Source organism: Coregonus lavaretus (assembly GCF_964263955.1).
Source record: "Coregonus lavaretus genome assembly, chromosome: 9".
In the NCBI taxonomy this organism is placed as follows: Eukaryota; Metazoa; Chordata; class Actinopteri; order Salmoniformes; family Salmonidae; genus Coregonus; species Coregonus lavaretus.
The window spans coordinates 21,988,941-22,003,688 of record NC_139996.1 but is presented as its reverse complement, the minus strand read 5'-3'; positions in this window follow the sequence as shown (position 1 = coordinate 22,003,688).

The window sequence follows — 14,748 nt, the reverse complement described above, 5'->3', positions numbered from 1 at the left end:
AAACAGTGACATGTACCATAAAAATAACTTTACTTCTAGGAATAGTAGGTCACCTTATTTTGGTGATTCTTTTCAAAGGCCTCAGCAGAAGTTTGGGTCTGGAGGACTTAACGCACCGGTTAATGCTAATACCTGTCGCTACTGTTTAGTTGAAGGACATTGGAAGAAAGATTGTCCTCTACTTAAATCAAAAAAGTCAGGTCAAGTTAGACCTGCTGTGATGGCAGCTCCTGTTACAGCCTCTGACCACCAGAATGAGTTTTTTCAGCCACTAGTTGAGTTTGATTCTCAGTCTTCCCCATTGATTTTTCAGCCTTTATTTCAGATGGTGTAGTGTCCCTGGTAGATGGCAACCAAAATGTTTCAATCAAGATCTTAAGAGACACTAGAGCTTTAGATTATTTTATTTTGGAATCTGTTGCCATTCTCTAAGGAGTCTGATACTGGCAGATGTGTAATGGTATGGGTTTAGTTCCATTCTCCTCTCCTTTACATGAAGTTACCCTAAAATGTGGTCTGGTAGAGGGTGATGTAGATGTTGGGGTTAGACCCCAGTTGCCAGTTGAGGGAGTACACATGATTTTGGGGAATGACTTGGCGGGTAGTAAGGTGTGGGCAGATGTCAAATTAAACATCTTTATGAAGCAACCTTCAGTGTCCCCAGCAAGGGTATCTCCAGATCTCAACTGTGTCTCCTAAGGTATTTCCAGTTTGTGCTGTTACCTGCGCTGCCTCTCGTAATAATGTTGAGAGTAAGCCAGAAAGTCTTGAGTTGCCAGTCAAACTCCAGACAGAACAGTTGAGTAGTTCTAGAGATTCATTGATAGCTGAGCAAAAGGCCGATACTACCTTGGCTGATCTGTTTGATAAAGATGTTCCTGATTCAGTGGTGAGGAATAGTGCTCAGTGTTACTTTCTTCTTGATGGGCTGTTGGTCAGGTAATGGGTTCCACACTATGATCAGGGTCTAGGAGAACCAGTCTTTCAAATAGTTGTACCTACTACTTTGCGAAACAGTGTTGCAAACTTCACATGATGTGGCAGGTCATATGGGTGTTCGTAAAACTTATGATGGTATACTCCGTTATTTTTTCTGGCCATGTTTAAAGCGGGATGTAGCTCAGTTTATTAAAACTTGTGATACGTGTCAGCGCACAAGCAAGCCAAACCAGGTTTTAAAGCCAGCACCTTTGTATCCAATACCAGCTGTAGGGCAACCTTTTGAGCATCTTATTATCGATTTGTGTTGGGCCTTTACCACGGTCCAAGTCAGGTCATAGCTACTTATTAATTGTTACGTGTCAAGCGACTAGATATCGGCAGCTTTTTCCTTGCGTACCATAACTTCAAAATCAGTAGTTAAAGTGTTAACTCAATTTATTTCAAAATTTGGGATTCCAAAAATCATCCAGTCAGATCAGGGGTCTAACTTTACCTCCCATTTATTTGCTCAGGTTCTCAAACAGCTTAAAGTTAAACACAACAAGTCTACTGCATCCCATGCCCAGAGCCAGGGCGCTTTGGAACGTTTTCATCAAACTTTAAAATCCTTGCTTCGTGCATATTGTACAGAACTGTCTGCAGATTGGGAGGAGGGGTTACCTTGGCTGTTACTAGCTGCTTGTGAAGTAGTGCAGGAAAGGACAGGGTTTAGCCCAAATGACTTAGTGTTTGGTCATAAGGTGCGTGGGCCTTTAGCAGTGCTGCAGGATGGTTGTTTGCCTGAAGAACCACCTCGGAACCTTATTGACTATGTAAATGGTTTTAGGCTGAAGTTGTATAGGGCTGGTGAACTGGCGAAAGAAAACTAATATGTTCTCAACAGAAAATGAAACTAAAATATGACGGACAGGCTGAGCTCCGTGAGTTTAGTGCCGGTGATCGTGTACTTGCTCTTTTGCCTCTTGTAAGTTCATCTTTTCAGGCAAAATACTGTGGTCCTTTCACTGTGTTGCGCAAAGTGTCAGATTTGAACTATCTTATTGAAACCCCTGGTCATAGGAAGTCCTCTAAATTATGCCATGTGAACCTGTTAAAATGTTATCACTCCTGTGATCCAAGCAAAGTGGAAGGCACTCCAGCGGTGAGGTCAGCGTTGACTGCTGCTCCAGTCACTACATCTTGTGGCTTTAACTTTGTGGAGCGGGGAGAAGAGGTAGTTAGGGTTTCGGATGAGGTCTTACAAGGTCGGTTGAAAAATTCCAAGACTTTGCAAAACCTTGGGGTTTTGGTAGATCATTTAGACTCTGAGAAACGTGATGAATTGGTAGCTCTTATTAGAAGCTACCCTGTTTTGTTTTCTGACTATCGAAAACCCATTTATTGAGCATGACATAGATATCGGAGATGCTAAGCCTATTAAACAGAGATTTTATCGTGTATCTCAGGAGAAGAGACTGCAGTTGGAAACAGAGGTGCAGTATATGTTGGACAATGGTATTGCGGAGCCATGTTCAAATTGGGCTTCACCCTGTCTTCTGGTCAAGAAGTCTGATTCCACTTTCAGACCTTGCACTGATTATAGGAAAGTTAACAATGTTACTAAAGCAGACCTTTACCCTCTTCCTAGGATGGAGGACTGTATTGATCAAGTTGGGTCGGCAAAGTATGTTAGCAAATTTGATCTCTTAAAGGGATATTGGCAAGTATCCCTTACCAAAAGAGCTTGTGAGATTGCTGCCTTTAACTCCATTTGGTTTGTTCTCTTATACAGTGATGCCTTTTAGCTTGCGGAATGCTCCAGCCACCTTCCAGAGGCTGATGAATTGGGTGGTCTCAGGTCTGGAAGGGTGTGCCGTGTATTTGGATGATGTGGACGTATACTCACTCTTGGGAGGCGCATGTCTGTAGAGTGCAAGCCCTGTTCGAAAGACTGGTGTGGGCCAGGTTGACTATCAATTTGGCAAAGTGTGAGTTTGCTAAAGCTACAGTCACATACCTAGGCAAGGTTGTGGGTCAAGGTGTTGTCTGTCCCGTGGAAGCCAAGGTTCAGGCTGTGAAGCAGTTCCCACAGCCCTCCACAAAGAAAGAACTGATGCGGTTCCTGGGAATGGCGGGGTACTACCGTGCTTTCTGTAAACTTTTTGGTAGTAGTGTCCCCCCTGACCAATCTGTTAAATTCAGCCTTGGCCTTCATCTGGTGCACCCAGTGTCAAGAGGCATTTGATGCAGTTAAGGCTCTTTTGTGTTTGGCACCCGTGTTGGCAGCAGCACCAAATTTTGGGAAACATTTCAAATTGCAGGTAGATGCCAGCCAAATTGGTGCTGGGGCTGTGCTTTTCCAGGAAAATGTTGACAATGTTGAGTGTCCAGTCAGTTTCTTTTCCCGGAAATGTAATAAGTATCAGCAAAACTATTCTGTAATTGAAAAGGAGGCTTTAGGTCTCATTTGGGCTTTACAGCACTTCGAGGTCTATGTTGGTTCTGGTTTATCCCCTGTAACTGTGTTTACTGACCACAACCCACTTATTTTTCTGAAGTCCCTGCAAAATCCAAACCAGCGCCTGATGCGTTGGGTTTTGTTCTTGCAACCATTCAACCTCGATATTAGACATATTAGTGGTAAGGATAATATCATTGCTGATGCTCTGTCCCGTGCGCCTTTAGCCTAGTTTGTATTTTCTCTCTGCTGACCCCTGCGGGCTGTCTGTGCCTCTTTTCTCTTAAATTGCTCCCCAGGTACCAGGGCTGCTGAGTTTGAGGACGGACCGTCAGCTAGGGGACACAGGGCTACTGTTAGAAGCCGGGACTGGTATCCGTTTTTTTTCACTTCTGTCTGGTCGGTTTGTTCCTTTGTAGGTTTACTTAGTTTCCACTCAGTCATGTTCACACACACAGATCCATGCACCTTACCTACACCCTACATTTCCACACCTCATTCCTTTTTCTTTGTTTAAAGTTAATAGTTTTGGTTTACAATAAAGAACCTTTTGATTGGCCTGTTCATGTCCCCTCATTTTTGCCACAGGCTATGAGCCGGCCTGTGACAGTTGGCATAGAAACGGTGCTAGCGCTAAGGAGTGAAATGGAAACTTTAGGATTGTGATATGTCTTTTTGTTTGTATGATGTGGAAAATATAATGTTGGCCTAGAACTGTAGACGTTATCTACATTTATTTGCCTTCAGAGCACAGAAGAACATTTGGAAAATAGAGAAAATATAATGTGTTTATGGGTTCAGATTTGTATACCCAGTAGCTATCTATGGTCCTGTCATGATCATATAAAGTGTGCAAATCGACGATATCTGTCTGTTCTTGAGTAAGGCACGTCTGAATTGAATATGTATACAGGTCACTGAGGTGCAAACATATAGCACACATTTTAGTGTTACATGTAATGTTCTCATTCTCCAAACCTTAGCACACATGTACTCACTCACGCACACATCCACACAGACCTATACACTCATGCTACACACAAGTAATTTAGTAGTCTGCTAAATGAAGAAAAAAAAAAAAAAGTGATGCGCGGGTTGACTCTTAACCCGCAGTCCCCGAGGTTATATCCGCGCGGCGGACGTGTTTAGGATCATTAAATATTGTGTGGCGGGCGGGTTGAATAAAGAGAAACAATACCTTAAAAATTCATAAATGTATAATTATTGTCTACATTGAAGTTTTTCTTTATTTGTTATTACTACATAAGGCTAAGCTTTAGGGCTTAACTGTACGCGTGCCAAATGTGACTCGCTTCAGGAAACTAGGTGTATGTCGCGCGTCACTACTTCACAGGATAGGCAAAATGCGTTTTTTGGCAGAAATGCCTTTTGGAACATGTGACTAACAAATAGCCTACCAAAATGTCGGAAATTATAAGCAGAAGCATATTGGGAGGTTGCAGATGGGTTATTAGCAGGTGCGGGTGAACAAAGCTTATCCACGCACTACTACTACACACATCACAACTGCTGCTACCAGACACTTATTATGATTGCTAAATACTGCACAATTTAAACACTTGCCCCCCAAAATCCCCCTTCGCCAAAACACGTGTAAATATTGGAATATAAATTGTGCCTTCCTGTATTATACTTATGTGAAAATGTAGAGTTTCCATCAACCTCGCTCCTGCTGTGTGCAATGTAAATATCAAAGAACACCGCGTTCGGGGGCAGAGTAGTTGGGGAAACCATTCACTTCAGAAAAAGGTGTGATATTAATGACGTTTCCTTTCATTATGTGATGTCGAATTCAAAAAAATATTTACTGCCATTGTAGTAAGGTTAGCAATACGAGAGGTCTTCAGACTTACCTTCTTTGTATTATTTTCCTTGAAAGAACAACTAGTGGGTTTTGAGTCTTCTCCCCTATTTGGAAAGTTGGTCTGCCTACTCTTGAGTCTGATATTCTTAGAGCAGGTTGTGTCTCCTTCCTCTGTACATAAAAACTGTATAACACAATAGTGTCTTTTGAAAACTGGTTCATTTATCCCAAAGGCAATAGCGAATGTGACTATGTACAGTGCATTTAGAAAGTATTCAGAACCCTTGACTTTTCCCACATTTTGTTACGTTACTGCCTTATCAAATTGATTAAGCTGTTTTTTTCCTCATCAATCTACAGACAATAGCCCATAATGACAAAGCAAAAACAGGTTATTAGAAAATGTTGCTAATTTATTAAAAATAAAAACCTGAAATAGGACATTTACATAAGCATTCAGACCCTTTACTCATTACTTTGTTGAAGCACCTTTGGCAGCGATTACTGCCTTGAGTCTTCTTGGGTATGACGCTATAAGGTTGGCACACCTGTATTTGGGGAGTTTCTCCCATTCTTCTCTGCAGAACCTCTCAAGCTCTGTCAGGTGGATGGGGAGCGTCGCTGCACAGCTATTTTCAGGTCTCTCCAGAGATGTTAGATCAGGTTCAAGTTCGGGCTCTGGCTGGGCCACTCAAGGACATTCGGAGACTTGTCCCGAAGCCACTCCTGCGTTGTCTTGGCTGTGTGCTTAGTGCTTTGTCCTGTTGGAAGGTGAACCTTCGCCCCAGTCTGAGGTCCTGATTGCTCTGGAGCAGGTTTTCATCAAGGATCTCTCTGTCCTTTGCTCCGTTCATCTTTGCCTTGATCCTGACTAGTCTTCCAGTCCCTGCAGCTGAAAGACATCCCCACAGCATGATCCTGCCACCACCATTCTTCACAGTAGGGATGGTGCCAGGTTTCCTCCAGACGTGACACTTGGCATTCACTCCAAAGAGTTCAATCTTGGTTTCATCAGACCAGAGAATCTTGTTTCTCATGGTCTGAGAGTATTTAGGTGCCTTTTGGCAAACTCCAAGCGGGCTGTCATGTGCCTTTGACTGAGGAGTGGCTTCCGTTTGTCTACTCTACCATAAAGGCCTGATTGGTGGAGTGCTGCAGAGATGGTTGTCCTTCTGGAAGGTTATCCCATCTCCACAGAGGAACTCTAGAGCTCTGTCAGAGTGACCATCGGGTTCTTGTTCACCTCCCTGACCAAGGCCCTTCTTCCCCCATTGCTCAGTTTGGCCGGGCAGCCAGCTCTAGGAAGAGTCTTGGTGGTTCCAAACTTCTTCCATTTAAGAATGATGGAGGCCACTGTGTTCTTGGTTAACTTCAATGCTGCAGAAATGTTTTGGTACCCTTCCCCAGATCTGTGTCTCGACACAATCCTGTCTTGGAGCTCTACGGACAATTCCTTCGACTTCATGGCTTGGGTTTTGCTCTGACATGCACTGTCAACTGTGGGACCTTTATATAGACAGGTGTGTGCCTTTCCAAATCAATAGAATTTTCCACAGATGAACTCCAATCAGGATGCACCTGAGCTCAAAGGGTCTGAATTATTATGTAAATAAGGTATTTCTGTGTAAAAAAAAAAAAAAAATACATTTGCAAACATTTCTAAAAACCTGTTTTTGCTTTGTCATTATGGGGTATTGTGTGTAGATTGATGAGGATAAAAACAATTGAATCAATTTTAGAATAAGGCTTTAACCTAACAAAATGTGTAAAACGTCAAGGGGTCTGAATACTTTCTGAAGGCGCTGTACATTAAAGCTTTATACTTCAAGCTACATGAATAATGATGGATTGGATTTATACATGATTCCTTCAAACAATGTATTATGTTTTCCAACTGTTTCCAATAAAAGAGATTGGAAAGCTATAAGCTAAAAAATAATAATAATCTAGACAGTTTAAGAACTAATGGCAACAAAACCTTGAAATTACATTGTGCTTTGTTTTGTCATACCCCGCTGGATGTGAAACCAGTTGGAAAGAAAATAATGAGCTATTTCCCCCGTTCATTTTGATGATTAAATACAGTTCTGGTTCTGGTCCCCTGCGCATGGTGATCTCTTGTCTCAAGGATAGCTCATTCATCTCTTTCTCTGGTGTTTTGATCCAGCAGACACTATGTTCTTCTAATGAGTGCTTTTTAAGAGTACAAGGTAAAGAAACAGACTTGTTCTTGCGTGAGAGAACACACATAGGTGCCTCAGTACAAAGAGGAACTATTGTACTCTTCATGGCTTCATGGTTAGACCGGTGCATTCCATATGTGGCCCTGTACTGTACTTTACTGCAGTGGAGGCCCCACAATATGACCAACCATGTCAGAGAAGAGAGCAATACTTAATAACCTCTTACCAACAACCATATTGTGGAGCATTTGGAAAGCATCTGGGTCCATCTGTACCAGCACAGTCTCTCCTTCCTCAACGATCCTTATCTGTTATGAGTGGATAGGTGAACATTTTATTGTCAGAAGGAAAGAAGGAATGATGCCAACAAGAAATGGATCCATTTGGTGGGAAAAGAAGGGAACAGGAAAATGAGCAGGAAAATTAATGAAGGGAGTGAGAGATGAATGCAGTAGAATGAAGTAGGCCTAAGTATATTAGGTACAGCACCATGTTCACTCCTACAGACAGTGAGTCACGTGGCCATGCTATATAAAGCAGGAAGACAGGCATTGAGGCATTCACTTAATGTTCAATTGAATATTAGAATGGGCAAAACTAGTGACCTAAGCGACTTTGAGTTTGGTATGATCGTCGGTGCCAGGAGCGCCGGTTCCAGTATCTCAGAAACGGACGGCCTCCTGGGCTTTCCACGCACGACAGTGCCTAGAGTTTACAGAGAACGGTGCGACAAACAAAAAACATCTAGTCAGTGGCAGTCCTGTGGACGAAAACAGCTTGTTGATGAGAGGTCGAAGGAGAATGGCAAGAATCGTGCAAGCTAACAGGCGGGCCACAGACAGGCAAATAACGGCGTAGTACAACAGTGGTGTGCAGAACAGCATCACAAAACGCACAACTCATCGGTCCTTGTCACGGATGAGCTATTTCAGTAGATGACCACACTGGGTGCCACTCCTATCAGCTAAAAAAAATAAGAAGCGTCTCCAGTGGGCACGCGATCACCAACACTGGACAATTGAGGAGTGGAAAAACATTGCCTGGTCCGACGAATCCCGGTTCCTGTTCCGTCATGCTGATGGCAGAGTCAGCAGCATAAGTCCATGACCCATCCTGCCTGGTGTCAACAGTACAGGCTGGTGGCAGTGGTGTAATGGTGTGGGGAATGTTTTCCCTTGATATCAATTGACCAATTGCCGCAAAGATTCAGGCTGTTCTGGAGGGAAAGGGGGGTCCGACCGGTACTAGATGGGTGTACCTAATAAACTGGCCACTGAGTATGTGCTGACTGTGTGCCCAGGTCAGATTAGACAGAGGCATTATGTCGACAGCAGGCCCTCTGCTCGCTTGCACCACACTGATTCTGATCGCAGCTTTTGGTGACTTAGCAGCTAAAAGCTCTCAGGCATTTCAGATTAGAAACTGTCAGATACTCACTTGGTAGCCAAGACAATTAATTATTCCATCCCATGTCTTTTTCCCCTCAATGGAGCCTTATCTGCTAAGGGCAGTCTGGCAGTCCAACTGTAAGTTGTTCTCTCTGTCTTTCTCTCTCGCTCAGCTCCCATCATGTTGAGATTGAACTTACTCCTGATTAGCATTAATCAATAGTAAAGCAGCCCACTAATTGTGAAAGCCCACTGAGAGCTGACTTCTACTTTAAATAGAAAAATGAATTAGGGCAAGTCAAAGCTCAAGTGACATCCTGACACCATGAGCCAAGTTATTCCAACAATAATCCCCTAGCCAAACCAGCAGCAATGCCATGATGGCTGTGTAGCTACGTATATTACTTGATTTACAGAATAATTTTGAACTGTGTACAGTTTGCCATGTATTTGCCTGTGTATTGTTGCACCATATACATTTGTGTATGTTGTGAATTTTTTGCACAAGCCAGTAAGTATGCCACTGATACATTATAGAAAACTAAAGCATGTTTTTAAAACAAAATACTCTGAACAAAAATATAAACACATCCTGCAACAATTTAAAAGATTTTACTGAGTTACAGTTCATTTAAATCATGTGAAATCTATGGATTGCACATGATGCGTTTTCTTTTGCAGAAATGCCTTCTGGAATATGTGAACTTTCATGTGCCTTAATAACAAACTTGTATGCCATCTGTAAATACGAATACAATTGCTAAATTACAAGCCTAGTTGGTTTAGCCATGGAAAAATCCAGGAACCTTCCCGCTAGCCATGATTGGCTGAGATAATGGATGGGCTGGACATGGCGAGAGATGAGTTTGGATTGGTCTGCCATGTAGCAAGCTTCTGTCTATAACATGAGCTGCTCCGTTTGTGTGGATAATCCTGTCTACCGGTACTTTTTTTGAAAGATATCATGAAGAACTGAAAAAGTTTTGCTACTGCTCTCACCATGCATGATGGCGCCGACGGAGATGGCAGTCTCGCGACTAGCTCTGAGGAAACTTTGCGGTATTTTGTTTTTTTATGTATAATTTTTTTACATTATTAGCTCAGGAAATGTTTTGTGTCATTACATACAGCCAGGAAGAACTATTGGATATCAGAGCGGTGGTAACTCACCAGAACTACCAGCATTACGACCAGGAATACAACTTCCCCGAAGAAGATCCTTTGTTCGCTCTCCCCAGAGCAATTGAACTGATTCCAGAGGCCGACCCAAAACATCGCCGGCGGAGGAGAGGCACTCGAGGCGACCTGCTGGTTCAACTTAGGAGGCGCGCACACCACCCACCGCTTCCGAGTATATTACTCGCTAATGTTCAGTCTTTGGATAACAAAGTTGACGAGCTCAAGGCAAGGATTTCTTTCCAGAGAGACATCAGGGCCTGTAACATACTTTGTTTCACGGAAACATTGCTCTCTCGGGATACACTGTCGAATCGGTCCAGCCAGAGGGGTTCTCAGTTAATCACGCAGACAGGAATAAATATTTATCCGGGAAGCAGAAGGGCGGAGTTGTGTGTTTCATGATTAACGACTTATGGTGTAATTGTAGTAACATACAGGAACTCAAGTCCTTTTGTTCACCCGACCTAGAATACCTCAATCAAATGCAGACCGTATTATCTCCCAAGAGAATTTTCCTCCGTCATAGGCACGGCCGTTTATATTACCCCTCAAGCCGATACCACGACGGCCCTCAAAGACCTTCAATGGACTTTATGCAAACTGGAAACCACATATCCTGAGGCTGCATTTATTGTAGCTGGGGATTTTAACAAAGCAAATTTGAGGACTAGGCTGCCGAAGTTCTATCAACATATCGATGTAGTACTCGCACTGCTAAAACACTGGATCACTGTTATTTGAACTTCTGGGATGCTTACAAGGCCCTTCCCCGCCCTCCTTTCGGCAAATCTGACCATGACTCCATTTTGCTTCTCCCTTCCTATAGGCAGAAACTCAAACAGGAAGTACCTGTGCTAAGGACTATCCAACGCTGGTCTGACCAATCGGAATCCACGCTTCAGGATTGTTTTGATCACGTGGACTGGGATATGTTCCGGATAGCTTGCGAAAATAATTTAAAGGAATACACTGATACGGTAACTGAGTTTATCTGGAAGTGTAGAGGAGATGTCGTACCCACTTTGACTATTAAAACCTACCCAAACCAGAAACCGTGGATAGATGGCAGCGTTTGCGCGAAACTGAAAGCGAGAACCACCGCATTTAACCATGGCAAGTTGACTATGAATATGGCTGAATACAAACCGTGTAGTTATTCACACCGCAAGGCAATCAAACAAGCAAAACAGTATAGAGACAAAGTGGAGTCGCAATTCAACGGCTCAGACACGAGACATATGTGGCAGGGTTTACAGACAATCACGGACTACAAAAGGAAAACCAGCCACGTCGCCGAGACCGACGTCTTGCTTCCGGACAAGCTTAACACCTCCTTCGCCCACTTTGAGGATAACACAGTGCCACCGACGCGGCCCGCTACCAAGGACTGTGGGCTCTCCTTCTCCGTGGCCGACGTGAGTAAAACATTTAAACGTGTTAACCCTCGTAAGGCTGCCGGCCCAGACGGCATCCCTAGCTGCGTCCTCAGAGCATGCGCAGACCAGCTTCTGGTGTGTTTACGGGCATATTCAATCGCTCCTTATCCCAGTATGCTGTCCCCACATGCTTCAAGATGGCCACCATTATTTCTGTACCCAAGAAAGCAAAGGTAACTGAACTAAATGACTATTGCCCCGTAGCACTCACCTCTGTCATCATGAAGTGCTTCGAGAGACTAGTCAAGGATCATATCACCTCTACCTTACCATCCACCCTAGACCCACTTCAATTTGCTTACTGCCCCAATAGATCCACAGATGATGCAATCACCATCACTCTGCAAACTGCCCTATCCCATCTGGACAAGAGGAATACCTATGTAAGAATTATGTTCACTGACTATAGCTCAGCATTCAACACCATAGTACCCTCCAAGCTCATCATTAAGCTTGAGGCCCTGGGTCTGAACCTCATCCTGTGCAACTAGGTCCTGGACTTCCTGACAGGCCGCCCCCAGGTGGTGAAGGTAGGAAACAACACCTACACTTCACTGATCCTAAACACTGGGGCCCCACAAGGGTGCGTGCTCAGCCTCAGGCTCTGGGAGTGTGGTGCCAGGAAAATAACCTCTCACTCAATGTCATCAAAACAAAGGAGATCGTGGACTTCAGGAAACAGCAGAGGGTGCACCCCCCTATCCACATCGACAGGACCGCAGTGGAGAAGGTGGAAAGCTTCAAGTTCCTTGGCGTACACATCACTGATAAAACTGAAATGGACCACCCATACAGACAGTATGGTGAAGAAGGTGCAACAGAGCCTCTTCAACCTCAGGAGGCTAAAGAAATGTGGCTTGGCACCTACAACCCTCACAAACCTTTACAGATGCACAATTGAGAGCATCCTGTTGGGCTGTATCACCGCCTGGTAGGGCAAATGCACCGCCCGCAACCGCAAGGCTCTCCAGAGGGTGGTGTGCTCTGCCCAACGCATTACCGGGGGCAAACTACCCACCCTCCAGGACACCTCCAGCACCCGATGTCACAGGAAGGCCAAAAATATCATCAAGGACATCAACCACCCGAGCCACTGCCTGTTATCCCTGCTATCATCCAGAAGGCAAGGTCAGTACAGATGCATCAAAGTTTGGACAGAGAGACTGAAAAACATCTTATATCTCAAGGCGATCAGACTGTTAAACAGACATCACTAGCACATTAGAGGCTGCTGCCTATAGACATAGACTAGAAATCAAATGGAACAGTAGCCACTTTAATAATGTTTACATATCTTGCATTACTCATCTCATATGTATATACTGTATTCTGTACAATTCTACTGTATCTTAGTCCATGCTGCTCTGACATCGCTCGTCCATATATGTACAGTGGGGAAAAAAAGTATTTAGTCAGCCACCAATTGTGCAAGTTCTCCCACTTAAAAAGATGAGAGAGGCCTGTAATTTTCATCATAGGTACACGTCAACTATGACAGACAAAATGAGAATTTTTTTCCAGAAAATCACATTGTAGGATTTTTTATGAATTTATTTGCAAATTATGGTGGAAAACAAGTATTTGGTCAATAACAAAAGTTTCTCAATACTTTGTTATATACCCTTTGTTGGCAATGACACAGGTCAAACGTTTTCTGTAAGTCTTCACAAGGTTTTCACACACTGTTGCTGGTATTTTGGCCCATTCCTCCATGCAGATCTCCTCTAGAGCAGTGATGTTTTGGGGCTGTCGCTGGGAAACACGGACTTTCAACTCCCTCCAAAGATTTTCTATGGGGTTGAGATCTGGAGACTGGCTAGGCCACTCCAGGACCTTGAAATGCTTCTTACGAAGCCACTCCTTCGTTGCCCGGGCAGTGTGTTTGGGATCATTGTCATGCTGAAAGACCCAGCCACGTTTCATCTTCAATGCCCTTGCTGATGGAAGGAGGTTTTCACTCAAAATCTCACGATACATGGCCCCATTCATTCTTTCCTTTACACGGATCAGTCGTCCTGGTCCCTTTGCAGAAAAACAGCCCCAAAGCATGATGTTTCCACCCCCATGCTTCACAGTAGGTATGGTGTTCTTTGGATGCAACTCAGCATTCTTTGTCCTCCAAACACGACGAGTTGAGTACCAAAAAGTTCTATTTTGGTTTCATCTGACCATATGACATTCTCCCAATACTCTTCTGGATCATCCAAATGCACTCTAGCAAACTTCAGACGGGCCTGGACATGTACTGGCTTAAGCAGGGGGACACGTCTGGCACTGCAGGATTTGGGTCCCTGGCGGCGTAGTGTGTTACTGATGGTAGGCTTTGTTACTTTGGTCCCAGGTCTCTGCAGGTCATTCACTAGGTCCCCCCGTGTGGTTCTGGGATTTCTGCTCACCGTTCTTGTGATCATTTTGACCCCACGGGGTGAGATCTTGCGTGGAGCCCTAGATCGAGGGAGATTATCAGTGGTCTTGTATGTCTTCCATTTCCTAATAATTGCTCCCACAGTTGATTTCTTCAAACCAAGATGCTTACCTATTGCAGATTCAGTCTTCCCAGCCTGGTGCAGGTCTACAATTTTGTTTCTGGTGTTTTGTTTCTTTGACAGCTCTTTGGTCTTGGCCATAGTGGAGTTTGGAGTGTGACTGTTTGAGGTTGTGGACAGGTGTATTTTATACTGATAACAAGTTCAAACAGGTACCATTAATACAGGTAACGAGTGGATGACAGAGGAGCCTCTTAAAGAAGAAGTTACAGGTCTGTGAGAGCCAGAAATCTTGCTTATTTGTAGGTGACCAAATACTTATTTTCCACCATAATTTGCAAATAAATTCATTAAAAATCCTACAATGTGATTTTCTGGAGAAAAAAAATCTCAATTTGTCTGTCATAGTTGACGTGTACCTATGATGAAAATTACAGGCCTCTCTCATCTTTTTAAGTGGGAGAACTTGCACAATTGGTGGCTGACTAAATACTTGTTTTCCCCACTGTATATATTCTTAATTCATCCCTTACTTAGATTTATATGTATTTGGTATATGTTGTGTAATTGTTAGATATTACTTGTTAGATATTACTGCACTGTCGGAGCTAGAAGCACAAGCATTTCTCTACACCCGCAATAACATCTGCTAAACATGTGTAAGTAAACAATACATTTGATTTGATTTGAACACGTTAACAGCGCTATCGACAAAGCTCAGTGGAAAAAAGTTGTGATGGACTACTTTCTGGAGGATGATCGTGCCATGCTGACTCTCTCTGAATCTGAAAATGAATCAGACAATGAGGAAATCCCTGATTTAGGTAAAAACATTTTCATTGAACCAGACATTGTAGAGTCTTCTGATGACT